General features: G+C 34.4%; 1 protein-coding gene across 4 annotated transcripts in view; it reads left to right on the top strand.

Moving 5' to 3' along the window:
* LOC117181991 (venom serine protease Bi-VSP-like) overlaps positions 1–13,498 on the top strand; it is a 337,275-nt gene that overhangs the window by 47,521 nt on the left and 276,256 nt on the right. The window lies entirely within an intron of this gene.

Below are 13,498 nucleotides of genomic sequence, written 5' to 3'. Positions count from 1 at the left end.
GTTCTTGGCTTTAAACTTCAGCCCTGACAATGTTGACGTCCCTAGCGATTCTCATTTTACCTTACTGTTGTGTAATTCCTGTCATAATAAAAGTCGAAATCTAATTGACCGATGAAACATTATTATATTATATTATTAATAGAAATTATATATTTCCTAAAATAATTTAAAACTTCGAGCGAGAACGGTTACCTCCTTCGATGATATTGAACCCTTCGAAATTTTTTTGCTCACTTTTCCCGACAATAGTCTTGGCCTTTGGGTCGAAATGGCGTCACTGCAATGCATGTTCTCATTCATGAAAACACATTTTTCTTATATGAATGGAACACGATATAATAAAAGATCAAGAGTTTCTTGAAAAATCGATAATTTTAATTTCTGACCAATCATTCTGGATTTGTAACCGCAGCTAATAAAAAATTTCATTTTACGGTAAACCTATGCAGGTTCGCTTGATGCTTAGTTACTGTCGAATAACGCCTATCAGCTGCTACTAAAAGAAGATGTACTTGAGGCCGCCTTATGCCCATTTAAATGATAGGTATTTAATTTTTAATGTTATCAACGTTGAAAGAAACTATTGCAATTACTCCATTACATTATAATAGAAAATTTAACGAACAATCCAAATTGCAACAAGTTAAATGGCCATCTTTCTGTTTTTAAAAAGTTTTTATTGAATGATACGGAAGGGATACTATATGGATACAATAAACGGAGAAAACTTGTTCATCAAAATTTATCCAATCAGTTCGGTAAATGGAGGACAGTACTGCATTTAGATAAAGCTTACAATAATTTTAGGAATTAATACAAAACAGAACTACAAATATTACAAAAGAGCCCTGGCGGACCTAAGAAACCGAAAGAGGCCTCTACAAAGTACCCTTAAGGCCAATTCAGACTAGTCGTTCTCGGTTGCGGTTCGCCGGTTTTCGATTGACCCGTGCAGCTCACACTCCGCCGATTCAGCTTACACGATTGCCATTCGCGCGTAGGCGCGGTTTATTGATTAAAGTGACATGAATGACGTGCATCAAGCTCGCGAAACAGCTGACAGGCCTCGTTGATTTAGCGAGCGTTCTCATTGGCTACGGTTGCGAATGGCACGGTTGAAATTCGAATCGAACCTAAACGCTAGAACCGAACCGGAACCGGGACCGAGTATGCGCTGATTGGCCGAAAGTCCAACCGGACCGGCGAACCGCAGTCGAGAACGGCTAGTCTGAATTGGCCTTTACAGACCCCACTGACTCCCCCTTCGGTTCCTTTAAAAATAACTCAAAAAAATAGCAAGATCAACTCTCAAATTGTTGAAATTCGGATTCTACGTTCAAATGTGCATTAGAAACTCATGGACTTAATCGGAATACTTTTTCCTGCAGCGCTAAAAACGTTTGAAGATAAATTACCTGTCATTTACATAGACCGAAAGCGGCTTTAAGTGCATCTTCTTTTAGAAGCAGTTAATAAGCATTCCGTGGGTAACTTTAAGAATTTTATCTGGATGCTAGCGCCATGCCGTGAGTTTCTAATGGGAATTTTAACTTAAAATCCGTATTTCAACAATTTCAAAGTTGATCTTTCTGTTGCTTTTTTTGTTGAGTTTTTTAAGAAGGATCTGAAGGGGGACGTAGTGGGGTCTTTAAGTGTACTTTGTATAGGCTCCTTTCGGTTTCTTTGGTTCGCGAGGGAGTGATGCAAAATCTCAAGTCCAAAAGTGAAAATTCTCATATGTAATAATTAATAAAAGGACTTTATTATATCAATACCAATATATCATAAAATAACGCAAAGTAATGTACATTTTTATTAAAGTAATGATATAAAGTTGATTTTCGTGTGATATTAATAATTCACTCAAAATGTAGTATTAATTGCAGAATTTTTTAGAGATTTCGACTTTTATTATGACAGGAATTACACAACAGTAAGGTAAAATGAGAATCGCTAGGGACGTCAACATTGTCAGGGCTGAAGTTTAAAGCCAAGAACCCCGTACAAACTTTAACTTTGTTAAGTTTTGGTTAATATTGTAGTTAATATAGTAGTTAATATTGTAGTTAATATTGTTATTAAGTCAGCTGTGAGGTTTTGTCGTTATCTATCGATCGCGTTAAACTATCTGTAACTAACAGTTCGACTCATTTTAGCTAACTGGTAGGTAATCGATATCACATTTTATTCAACTGTGGGGTAATCTTTATTATCTGTTTGTAATATTTCTTACAGAATCACGAATTAAATTATAATGACCAGTAGTAGTTATGCTGTTACTGTGGAGAGATAGACGCCCCCCCCTCTCTTCCCCCAACACCCCTCGACCTTCAAGACTGTCGCTATGGCGAGACGGACACTCCCTCTCCTCCCTCAATCCTTTGCCTCCCTCTCCTCCCCCAACACCTTTGAAAATGTCCCTATGGAGACAGTCACTCTCTCTCTTCCCCCAACTCCCCTTGCCCATGAAAATGTCACTATGGAGACAATCACCCTCTCTCTGCCACCCAACCCCTTTCGCTATTCGAAATGTTACTATGAAGACAGACACCTCTCTCTGCCCCTCAACCCCCCTCGCCGTTGAAAATGTCACTATGGAAACAGACACCCTCTCTCTGCCCCTCAACCCCCTTGTCATTTGAACTGTCACTATGGAGACAGACACTCCTTCTCCTTCCTCCAACCCCCCTCGTCGTTGAAACTTTCACTGTTGGGATAGATACCCCCTCTCTACAACCATCCTCCCTCTACCTAGAGAGGGGGTAAAACTATTTTGCTGTACCCCATTCCCCTCGACCATGACGCGTGTTATCTCCAGATATTCTCCATACTCGGAGCATTCGCTGTATCCCTCTAATACACTTCACTAAGCGAATTCGCTAAATTTAGATGATTCACTACATCCGGCGAATTTGCTACACTCAAATAATTCATAGAGGTAAGTAACATAGAGGTAAGTAACATCATTAGAAAAAATATGTTTTCGCAAAAGTAAAGGACTTTTTATTAATATTTTTTTACATTGGAGTAGAAAGGTACAGTTTGCATAGCAGACATTTTTTTCAAAGTGTTCGCAAATGAAATATTCTTTCGCTCAACAAATTTACGAATAATCACATAATATATTTCTGCATCGAGTTGTTTTACAGAATTTAAATCTCGCATAACTTTCAAGATAATTTCTTTGATAGATGGTAGTTTTTCCATACAGTTAAATTTCTCAATTTAATTTTTACCCAGAGTCGATGTAATGAGTTCTGGAAGAAGATGATGCAAGAGACAATTAGAACATGCTTCTAGAACAGGTACAATAGCTTGTAGTTTAAGAACGCATGCATTTATACAGTTTCTAAAAATGTGCAAGTATCGGAAAGTTGTAGCCTGCATAACAATAATTGGTATGTATATTTTCGGTTTTTTCGCAGGTCTTTTATTCTCCTCTTTATCGGTCATTGAATCTTCTTTTTCCTCATTTCGGGCCACGTCGATACAAACAGTGTTTGATCCGTGAGTTTTTGTGTAGACAAGTACATGAGGTCCAAAGGCAATTCTTTCAGGCATTTTGTGTTGATAGTTCAGTCAATGAAGGATTTGAGGAAAAAAATCGTAAAAGTAGCATTTTTTCACATATACGTTGACAATTGCTTTATAAAGATATTGTAAAAAGTCCCGAAACATATGTATACGGCAAAGGTCCGAAATTTTGGAAAGTGTTAAACAATAACATGTTTTTTAGAATTACACGAGAACTATTGATTTTAGGTTGAATATGTCGATGCTAAAAAATGTTCATAATTTTATAGTGCACAAAAAGGGTTCTATTAGGCAATTTGTACTGGAGCAAATGCAAGTTCCTGTTAAAAATGGAAACGAATAAGTCATTTGCATGACAAACTGTCAGTGTAAAATGAACTCAACTTCAGTGTACAATTTGATATGTTTAAGGGGATGCTTTTGAGATGAAACTTCTTGCAAGTGTTCCTACATTTTCTCATTTGTAGGTCAGAATAATAATTTTTAGGGCCTCTTTGAAAGCTTTCTACAAGTAAATTTAAAATTTTAAGCTATGGTATCGGAGGCAGCGGTGATTATGCGTCCTAATGGCAGCAACGGGAGCGAAGGCGAGAACGGTTACCTCCTTCGATGATATTGAACCCTTCGAAATTTTTTTGCTCACTTTTCCCGACAATAGTCTTGGCCTTTGGGTCGAAATGGCGTCACGGCAATGCATGTTCTCATTCATGAAAACACATTTTTCTTATGCTTAACGTTTTGCGAAATATATTTAACAGTTTTAAATAATTGGCTGTTAGAAAATGCGCATGTAATAATAATTGTTGAAACTCATTTCTAAATAATAAAACTATTCATAATTGAAGCAATGTGGAAAGAAGGGGATTAAATAGTGTTTTGGTGAAAATTACACTAAGTATATGCTTAAAGGGCCTATCAAAAGTCCTCTGCTGAATTATATATGCAGTCAGCAGTGGTATCAATGTATATATATTTAATTTGAATTGATATTTGGGTTAATTAAAAGGAACAAACGAATTCCGCTTTAAAAAGATATCACCTAAAATTTTTCTTGAGCCTTCAATTGAATAATTTATAACGTTTATCGTCTTTCTAGATGTTTACAGAGTATTTAATTAATATAGTTCGGAAAATAAAATTTTGGGACTCGGATTTTAAAATCAAAGATCGTTACCTAAACTCAGTAAACTTTCAACATAAAATATGTAATTCTTATTTCGAACGGTAAATGTAAGATGAACCACCTTTCGCAGAAATGCAGGTGCAGGTAAATTCGGGAAATTATGTACTTGATGAGATGGGAGTAAAGCCAAATACAATGAGATCTGCATGAGTCGCAAATAAAAAGACACAGCATCCCAAACTCAGTACCAAACGGAATGGATTTGTAAGTACATCCAGTTCGCGTGAATACTTTTCGGAATATTAATTTAAACATTGATTGAAATGGACTATTTACTATTTATACTAATTTACCTCTTCTGTGAAGATTATGGCCAGTTTTTTTTTGTATATACTTATAGAGCTTTTTTTGTCGATAAATCAACTTTTCTCTTGAATGTTCGTTTATGGAATATAAAATTGATACTTGTTGGTATAAAAGTCATATTTTTTGGTTAACAAGGAACTGTTTTTTTGACAATTAAACAATTTGGTTGCAAATATAACCCTTTTCGATTCGAGTTTTATCTAGTTTTAAAAAATAGTCTAGTTTCAAATTTGTTTTTTCTAAAAGTCATATTCTGGGGTCGAAAAATTAACTTCTTTCTTGAAGCTTCGTGTTCTTGAATACAAAATTCGTCCATTTAGATTGAGAATGAACTTCTTTTTGGTGGATTAATTAACTTTCTTGCTAAACAATAAACTATTTTTGTTCGAAATTTGTCTTTGAGGGTGTCAAATCCTACATTCATATTTGACCGAAAAAGTCTTGGTTGGCAATTACAATTATTTGTTCGCAATTCAATTAAATGGTATAAATTTGTCTAAAATTCAAGAATTTTGTTAAAATGACAATAACGGAAATTATTCTTTTTGTCTTGAAAGTTCAACTGTTTTGCATGTCCTGGAATTTAGATGCGCAAACTTATTTTTTCGAAAAAATGAAAGTGAACGGTTTTTTACAAATTTTTTAATTACGAGTATAATGTTTTGAAAAACGTTTTTTTCCCTAGATCCGCAACTTCTTACTAGAGAAAACATTTGGCATATTAAAACCCAAAATGTCAAACTAAAAAACACATACAATAAAATGTTGTTAACATTGCCAAAAAGAATCTTGACATAGTAGATTTAACCCCTAAATGAGAATGTAAAAAGATGAAAAGTTTTTAACCTCTACGTGTGACGTAAATTTCACCACAATTTTCTAGCGCTTAGGGAATGAAGTACAAATTAGTCCGAGCTTTTTATAGGTTCCTAAGGATATGTTTGTAATTACTCTTCTGCAAATTATTAAGCAGAATATAGTTTTCATACAATAAAAAGATGGCTTAATGTGCATTGCATTAATTTTATTTTATAATTTTATTTTTATTTTTGAAATATTCCTCATTGAGAACCTGCGTTGCAGTGACGTCACGGCCATCCGAAGGCCAAGTCTATTGTCCGAAAAAGTGATCAAAAAAATTTCGAAGGGTTCAAAATCTTCGAAAGAGGTAACCGTTCTCGCCCCCGCTCCCATTACTGCCATTAGGACTCATATTCACCACTGCTTCCGATACCATAGCTTAAATTTTTAAATTTACTTGTTTAAAGCTTTAAAAGAGGCCGTAAAAATATTATTCTGATCTACAAATTGGAAAATGTATTGTATGAAAATAAAGGAACACTTGCAAGAAGTTTTATCTCAAAAACATCCCCTTAAACATATCAAATTGCACACTGAAGTTGAGCTCATTTTATACTGTTAGTTTGTCATGCAAATGACTTAGTCGTTTTTTTGTTAACAGGAACCTGCATTAGCTCCAGTACAAATCGCCTGATATATTTCCGACGTTTTTTTCCAGGATATTTGAGATTTTATTTTATTTGTTCAGAAATAAAAGAATTGTGCAGCTAATCCAAACTCATAGCGCAGCCGTTGATAATAGGTCCACAATAGATAGAACCTTTTTTGTGCACTATAAAATTATGAACATTTTTGCACATCACCATATTCGACCTAAAATCAGCAGTTCTCGAGTAATTTTAAAAAACATGTTATTGTTTAACACTTTCCAGAATTTCGGAACTTTGCCGTACACATATGTGTATAAAGCCTTTGCCAACGTATGTGTGAAAAAATTCTACTCTTACGAATTTTTTTGTTTTATGTGATACTTGTTTCCCGTTAACTAGACTATGAGTATATTTGGAAAAGTAATCCTTTATGCCGTTCATGACATGATAGAGTTTCGTCCAAGCGTCGATGTCAAAATTATGTCCTTGGAAAGATTTATCGAAAAGTTTAACAACCGGTACGAAGTGTCCAATAACATCAGGCTCGGTCAACTCAATAAGGGAAATGGCGAATTTTTAGAACCTGGGCGCAGGGGGTTGAGAGGCAGCGAGGGGAGTCAAAGTAATTCTCCTGCCCATCGCATATTGCGCAATTTGTTGTCATAAGCGCGTGCGCAGAAAATTGTTTGTGGTCATTTATTACTGTCACGTGTTGTCTGGTGCGTGTAGAATGCTGGTCAGTTATAAATACTTAAAGTATGAATGCATGAATTGATTTAATTTTGATTAACGGAATTAGCTTATTCATATAATTGGAAGAAATTGAAAACAAGATTTATGAAAATCGGTTAATATAAATAAATAACAGTTTTAAAAAACTACGGCAATACATGCATAGGGAGGAGGATATTAAGCAAAATCTGAAAAGTCTCGAGAACTTCAGGAAAAAAGTGGACGCTACAAAACGCAGTTACCGCAGACGCACGCAATCAGTCTCGTCCGATTCTTCCGACTAGAATCTCGTTGATCATAAACATAAACCGTCAATCTTTTTCCCTTTTGTAAATAATGGAGCTGTGATTCCTTGAAGTATATTTTTATAACAATAAGTTTAACCCCGCGAGATAATAAATAAAAAAAATGTAATGTATCTTACCTTTCATTCTCGAACGTTGACATGATCTTTATCGTAGATATTGCTTCTTACCAAATATGGCCTTTTTTAAACTTTTCTTTAAATTATCAACACGTTGTTTTTAATGGATGACTTTTATCATTATACATATTTATAATTATAACTTATAAACTAATATACAATTTTCTAATTGAATTCAAAATATGTAATAAATAAAAAAATGTAATGTATCTTACCTTCCATTCTCGAACGTTGACATCATCTTTATCGTAGATATTGTTTCTTACCAAATATGATCAAAGAGCAGGCATGTATATTTTTTAAACTAAAATCTCGCAAAACTGATCGATACAAACTTTATGATGCCTATTCGTTTTTTTGTACTGTATAAATGCCTCGCCTACTTCAAAAGGAATGAACAATTAAATGTAATTTAGCTCTACTCATGCCGTAATTTTTTATAGCACGTAAAATTCTCCCCTCTATTCTTAATCGTCATCTTCTTCTTCTTCGCTTCCGTCTAGACGTTTCTAGTAGCGTATTTTGTTTTCTTGTTTTATACGCAGGTGTATGGAAACATTTCGAAAAGGATTATTCAGTAAACAAAAAACATAATTTTTCTTTCCTTCATTTATTTTCTCGATATATGGAGAATACTTTCTTCACACACGAGGTAGATAATCCAAAATTTGCGATACATAATTCATATGTTTTTATAAATAAAATAATTTTGTCGAACATGTTTGCATAGTCGTAGATCCGTTTCCATAAAGTTCATGTTAAGCGTATTTATTATGTCTATAATATTTATTTATAAATGAATTAAAATAGTCAGCAGGGCTTTTATCATTTTTCTCAGTATCAGATGAAAACAGCAAACAGAATTGATTCATACTGACACCACTACTAATAAGATGAAGAAACATAATACAGTATGGGCCGCATACAGTGGAAAAATCACTTTGCAAACGCTTAGTGTTAAATACAAAAAAGTACGATTTTTAGACAACCTTTTTTATATGTGTTACGCACCGCAGGGAACAGTATAGTTCCATCGAGTTCATTGGATATTTCCTAGCTTCTATTTTTAATAACTTCTTTTTCTCCTCCTCCTTCTTCTTCTAAGCCTTCTTCCCTGATCTTCTTCTTTTTCTTCTGTTGCGACTCGTTTTTGTGTTTCCGAAAGAGTTGAATATTTTTTTGAAACCATTTGTTTAAATGGAAAGCGTTATTAAAAGCGCATTGGGATGAAGTCTTCTGCTTTGCTGTATGATGAATATAGTAAACAGGTGACTGCTCTAGATTTGCATAAGATGGACATGCACTCTGGTATTCCGAATTTAGAATGAAACGTGATAAAAGGTTTTCTAGAAATTAGACTTTTTCTTTGCCTTTGGTGTAAATATTGTCTGCTTTTCTTGCTATATCTTTCAGATCAGAATACACTTAACAAGACTGTGAAGCACCATCTTGCCATTCAATACAATGTAATCGTTAAATGAAAATTATTTTTCAATTTTACGCATTTGGGTAATAGGCTAAAAGAATGAGGAGCAGTAACGATCCGATGATCGAAGTAATCATTAGAAATAGTAACAACTTGAACTTCCTTCGGTAAAAAATGTTCCCCTGTATCTCTGAATCCTTAAATATCAATAAAGTTTTCCACAATTGAATAAATAAGAATAACAACGTCGTTGTCGGTACCTTCACCCTCCTAGTCGATATGATAAAGAGGAAGACTGAAAGACTACTGATGAAACTTGCACAGCTAAACGGGGTTTTATTAGGCTCGAAAATCGACCATTACCTGACGTGACGAGTTAATTTCAAGAATAATATCATATTCAGCGTATACAATACAATTAACAGTGTTGGTGAGTGCTTCTTCGAATCGTACTTCTAGACGTACATTTCCATGTTTTACAAGATTCCAATGGCCATTACCATTTCCAGATAGGTTAGGTGCCAAGGCAAAGACAAATAGACAATATCCATTAGCAGAATCGGTTCTTGAAATAGAATCACCCTAGTTGAGAAAATGAATTCCTGTTCCTGAGAAAAGCGTATGATATGTATCCACTTAGAGTTTGTCGTGGGTGAAATCAGGTAGTAGAGGTTTTGAAGGTACCTGCAAACCGTCAACATATAATGAAAAATAACACAGGCCAACATAGTTTTGTTGTTCGAAAGTGAAGGGTCATTTCCGAAGTCATTTTTTACGCAGAATCCGAATCGGGCATCAGAATCGGCCTATTACGTCAGGATTTTAAGATATTTGAGGTTATGTATCCAGAAAATGACGCTCTTAACTACATTGAAAGTTATGTGCAGAAGGCACAACATTTTTTGGAATTTTTTTCTTTAGTTGCATCATATAGTACTGCTCTTTCTCTTTAATTTTAGAGCAGCAGCCTTCAATTATCATTTTTCTTTACCAAGTTACGCCAATTTGAAATTACGAGATATGTCCCATTATTTCTTGATCATTTGCTTTAAATACTTTGAGGCAGAGATTTTCTACTGGGTATCTTCTCTTGAAAATTTGTACATGGTGGTGTTCGGGGTTGTTGAAATCCCAAAATTTTTGGTGTATTCTGTACATAAGCTCAAAAGTAGCCAAAACGCCATTTTTTATGTACATTACCCCAATATCCTAAAATCCTGACGTGATGCGCCAAATCTTATCCCCGATTCGGATTCTACGCAAAAAATTACTTCGTCAATGACCCTCCACTTTCCAACAACTGACATGACCCCCTTATTTGCAGGCCTGTGTAATTGATCTTATAATTCTGAAAGTTAATAGGATTTGATGCAAAGTCACCATTGAAGGCTTTGTTGTTGATAAACTTTATAATCAATCGTTTAGGTTGTTGTCCTTATATAACATTATCTATAGTATGGCCATGAATTCCCGATTGCATGGTGATGGCCTTGATTTCAACTCTTATTCAGGGATACTTTGCTGTAGATTTGTATTAGCTTTAGCGTGAGCGATTAGAATTCAAGGGCTGATATTTGCATGTCGTACAAGAAGAGTAGCTTCCAAAATATGCAGCTTATGTGAGGTAGATGCACATAAGAGAGAAAAAGAGTCAAGTGCACGTACGAGACGTAGTCTTACTTCCACACCATTCAGTAAAAAATTGTCTTGGTTAAAAACATCGCAATGAAGGTTCCCTAGCGAATCAAATACCTTTCCACCAGCAGTAAATGTTTTCCATTTTGCTAGTCCTTCGTTACCATCAGTAATAATTCATCCATTTTACCAGCCAAATCATCCTACCATGAAACGGTTGTCCAATGTGATTTTTTAGTATCGGGACTGTAATTGAGAAGTGTCTCTATATACGCTGTATAAGCATAGCCATTATTTGGTGGTGAAAACGTTTTTCTGTGAAATAAACATCGATCTGATTGAACATAGAGTGCAGAATATTGTTTACAGTTCCAGAAGTGGTGTCATCAGGCATTTGACATGTGGCATTTGCTATGGGAGGCGTAAGCGGCAGAATACGTGCGCGTATACTTAGCATAGTGTACGCAAGGTACATGTATTCATCGCTACTGCCCGGAACTACAAAATCTATAGGTGTAGAATCTGTAAGAGATGAAATGGGTTTGTAGTGTAGCCAATTCGCTTGTTGGATAGTGGTTTGAGAAGTTGGTAATGAAAAGAGTTTCAACTCAGATTTCATGCATTCGCATGAATGAGAATGTAGACAAGCGATACTTTACGTCCTTATTAAAAAATGTCAGCTACGGATCTAGTCTTCTTCTTTTTTCTCAATGGCGTCCTTCGTTTTTTCTTCCTATAGGAAGTATTCTTCTTCTTCTTCTTCTTCGCACCTCTCCCTACTCTTTTTACTCGTCTTCGTCGACGTGTAGTGTTATCCGGTATGCAAGCAGCGAGTAACTGAGCAACTCTTTTACGTTGCATAGGACTATATCCTGATCCTTTCATAAGACTAGCGGGTTTTTTTTCTGCTTTTTTTTCAAATTTTTACCAGCATGACGAGTGTGTGTGTGCGAAGAGCTTCCGATAAAGGAGCGTTTCACTCAAATACATCGACAGCTATGCTTGTGCCTGTTTTTACTGCTTCCATATCAAATTCCTTTGCTCCTTTTTACAAGACAATTAAGACTCTTCGAAATAAACCTCCAAGAAAACTACCTATTCCGTGACCTCTTTGGAATAGTGCTCCTACGTAAACGTGATCAATTCCTAATCTCCGTGATCCGCCAGTTTGTACGTCGAAATGGTCGTCAGCACGATGACTTTCTAAAGAATTAACAGATTGGATTGGCCTTTGGTATACTATTTTAGTGTCCCAAAATAAAGGTCAAGTTCGTTAGCTGACCATTTTGGATGAGAATTCAAAAAGTGAGCGTATTTTGAAAATTGTTGGGACTACTTTTTTAAAAAAATTCAAATATAGTCTTTTCGGATATTCATAGTATTCAATCAGAAAAACAATTTATCCTTATGACTTTTTTCTATAAAACCAAAATTTACCAGAGTTATAGCATTTACAAAATTTCAAAAAAAACACTTGAAACTCAACCTTTATAGCCAAATAACGCACGATATAAAAAAAAAAGTGAAGAGAAAAAAAATATTTCTTTTTCAGTCTCCTACAAGACTGTTTCAACAACTTTTTGAATTGTTTTGAAGAATCGAAAATCAAAATTTTGACATAAAAAAATGGAAAATGAAAAATTACATTTTGCGGTTAAACTGTGCAAAATAGGTGAAAAGATGGCCAGACAAAAGTTCTGCATTTTAAAAAGATCTGCAAATTTGATTCAAATCACTATTTGATAGCATGCTTATTTTGTGTTTTGATTGTTGAAAACGATATTAACAATAAAAGAATCAGCCCGCTGCGTGGGCAAATTCTCATCACAACTAATGTTTTTTAATTTTCTTATTCGTCTCATGTGTGGGTTTCCAAAAAAAAATTTTTTTTTAAATGTTCTTAATGCTATTTTTCACGATTCGAACAAAAAACAGAATTACCGAAACATTATTCATGACAAATTAATTAATTCATACATTCTCATCAAGAAAAGGTATTAGACTTGTGTAAAATTTGACCCCCCCCCCCCTTTTTCTTGTCAAATGTCCACATTTTAAGACCTCCTGAATCCAAAAAATGCCAAAAATCCAAAAAATGCATGGTTTTTTTGTCAGCACGATGACTTTTTAAAGAATTGACAGATTATATTGTCCTTGAGTATACTCTTTTATTGTCCTAAGATAAGGGTAAATTTCGTTAGCTAGCCATTTTGAGTGAAAATTCAAGAAGTGAGCGTATTTTAAAGATTTTTTAGACCAATTCTTTAAAATTATAAAAATTGTCTATACGGATATTTATAGCATTTAATCAGGCGAACAATTTATCCTGATGACTTATTTTTATAAAACCAAAATTTACTACACTTATAGGATTTACAAAAATTCAAAAAACACACGAAAATCAACGTTTTAAGCCAAATAGCGCTTGATATGAAAAAAAGTCAAAGAAAGAAAAATGTTTCTTTTCCAATGCCCTACAAGATTGTTCAAACACATTTTTGATTTTTTTTTAAAAATGGAAAATTTTAATTTTGATAGAATAAAAAAAGAATGAATAATAGAAAATTACATTTTGCGGTTAAAATGTACAAAATGGGTAAAAAGATGACAGAACAAAAATTGTGCATTTCAAAAAGATCTACAAATTTGTTATAAATAACTTTTTGATAGCATCTGTATTTTGTGCTTTAATCGTGAAACACAATATGAACAATAAAAAATCAGCCCGCTGCGTGGGCACATTCTCATCAAAACTTATGTTTTTACATTCTCATCAAAGAAGATATTAGATTTGTGTACAATTTACC

Source organism: Belonocnema kinseyi, chromosome 10 (genome assembly GCF_010883055.1).
Source record: "Belonocnema kinseyi isolate 2016_QV_RU_SX_M_011 chromosome 10, B_treatae_v1, whole genome shotgun sequence".
NCBI lineage: Eukaryota > Metazoa > Arthropoda > Insecta > Hymenoptera > Cynipidae > Belonocnema > Belonocnema kinseyi.
This window is presented reverse-complemented; position numbering and strand designations above follow the sequence as displayed.